This window comes from Phalaenopsis equestris, unplaced genomic scaffold (genome assembly GCF_001263595.1).
Source record: "Phalaenopsis equestris unplaced genomic scaffold, ASM126359v1 Scaffold000223, whole genome shotgun sequence".
In the NCBI taxonomy this organism is placed as follows: Eukaryota; Viridiplantae; Streptophyta; class Magnoliopsida; order Asparagales; family Orchidaceae; genus Phalaenopsis; species Phalaenopsis equestris.
In genome coordinates, this window is record NW_018164665.1 from 1177070 (window position 1) to 1179707 (window position 2638).

A 2638-nucleotide genomic window follows, 5' to 3' on the forward strand; every position below is an offset into this window, starting at 1 on the left:
AAGAAATATTTCTCCGGAATCACTTTTTTTTTTTTAGACTTAGAACAAATAGTGCATGGGAGCACAACAACCCCATCATCTCAAATTTTTTGCAACTACATGTAACATCACAAGTAATCTTGTCAGCTAACACATTCCAGGGCTGCCTTGTCCCCTCGTCATCCAATCTTGATACGTAATATTTAGTCTCACTCTCCACTGATACTTTAGATGTAAGTCCACATATAATATTCAATAGCTCTTGTTCAAACATTGAGTAAAGCTTCCTTGTATAAAATGAGACAGCTTGCCTCAGCATGGGATTGATTTTACCTGTGGCCTTTCTGACGGACTGACCGCATTTGAAATCTTCATCTTTCTTATTCCGACGCCATGATTTCATTATGTTTTCAATATCGATAAAACAATCCGTGAGAGTGCTAGTTGGCTTTGAAACACCATGACAAACATTATTGGTTGACTCACTTCTCTGTGTTGATAAATTCTCATACCGAATATATCCTTATTAAATGTTGTTGACCATTTATGCCTTATACGATACATTTCATCTAACCAATATTCATCTAACCAAACATTGCTTTGTAGTTCTCCCAACTCAATCATTAAAGACCACGTTTCTTCGAACTCCTCCTCAGAATCACATTTGCTCAAACATTTGTAAAAAAAACCACAGACACTCTTAGTACGCACTCCACAGTGTACTTTGGAAGACAATTTCTTGTTGATATGTCATTGAAATAATCTATGACGTGTTTGTGGGAGGCATTCTGCAATGGCTCTTGTCATTGCTTGATCCTTCATTGCAAAGATTGTTATGAGATTGATCCTGATCGGGATCGGTAAAGATTGTTATGAGATGTTTGTCTCCCATTATTTGAATGAATGATTTGAATAACCACGTGAATGATTCAGTATTCTCATCAGATAGAAATCTAACTCCAAACAGTATGTTCTGCTAGTGGTGGTTAACCCCCACAAATGGAGCACAACATAAGTTATATTTATTTAATCTGTAGCTTGTATAAAAAAAATATGACATTCCCGAAACAATCATAATCCTGCCTGCACAATCCATCACTCCAAAATATGCTTGTTAACCTATCAGACTCACCTGTTTTGAAATCTCAAACAAACATGCTATCCCCAGCTTGCCTCTCCATGAACGATTGTATTAAAGCATTGACATCTCCCTGTTCAATTATTTGTCTTCTCTCTCTTTGGATGAAATTAAATGCATCTCTCTTGGTGCATTCTAAATTCTCCACACCACCAACTTCCGTGGCAATGAAATTGTATGCATGTGTTGCTCTGATCCCTGAACCTATCATGGATCTCAACACATCTGCATTGAGCTCACTTATCCTTCTACTGGAACGAAGAAGATGCTTATCACCGCTTTCGGTCAGAGGATGATTATGATTTTCAATGAATTTTGCCACCGTCCAATTGCCTTCGAAATCAATATGAAATTGTATCATGACCTTACAACCAGTCCTCGTGTCTGCTTTTCTGAACTTAACTGTGATGTTAGACTCTTTCTTATAGACAGTTTTTCCACAAATATAATCTTTAACCTTGAGTTTCTTGGAGTTCGACCAGTAGGTAGTATGGTCAGTATGGTCCTTCATGGTCCTTCCGAACAGTGAATCCCACCTGATGTGCATAGACACGATAGCTTTCATATGCTTCTTTCTCATTGTAGATAATGCTGCTTATAAACTTCTTTGTAATTGGATCATTACAAACGTGTGTTGCCTCAAAGGACTGCATAAAACCATAGCAACATCAACATAACACAATAATAACACGATATGCGTAATAAATCAAAGGCAGAAGTAATACTAGAGTAACACCAGAATAACACAAGAGTAACACAAAAAAACAAGAAGCCTAAAACCATAATAACGCAAAAATAAAATACCATAATAATACAAAAAATAATGCCGCAATGAATAACACCCAAAAATCAAAAGGCAATAAACAACATAACAATAGAGTAATACCACAATAACGCCAGAATAACACAAGAGTAACAAAAAAAAATTAGAAGCCTAAAACCATAATAACGCAAAAAAAAATCATAGTAATACCAAGCCACACTGTAGAACAACACCCAATAACACAACATCAACACCAACGTTTACATTAGATTAAACTAAACCCTATACCACATAAACAGTACTAAATCAAAGACAAGAAACAAGAGTAATACCAGAGTAACACCAAAATAACACAACAGTAACACCAAGACTCACTTGATCGTGATCTTCAAAGTTCAGGCTGAATGATGACATCTCAGCGTTTATGGAGACTTCCAATATCTCAATGTTTATGGAGAATTCGACTTCCGACATATCAACGTCCATGAAAAATTCCAACAATACCTAGCTATGACGGAGCTGTGAACAAACCAGATAAAAATTTCTTCACCATGCGAATAGAACAACTTGAGGCGTGAAATAATTTTATGATGGCGGAAAATTTTTTGGATTTAGGTTTAGGGTCGGGTCGGGTCGTGAATACTAATGTAATTAGGGGTGTAAACGAGTCGAACACGAGCGAGCCATACTCAGCTCGTGTTCGGCTCGTTTATATTTCGAGCTCAAAAAGTGTGTTCGTGTTCGGCTCGTTTGCTTAA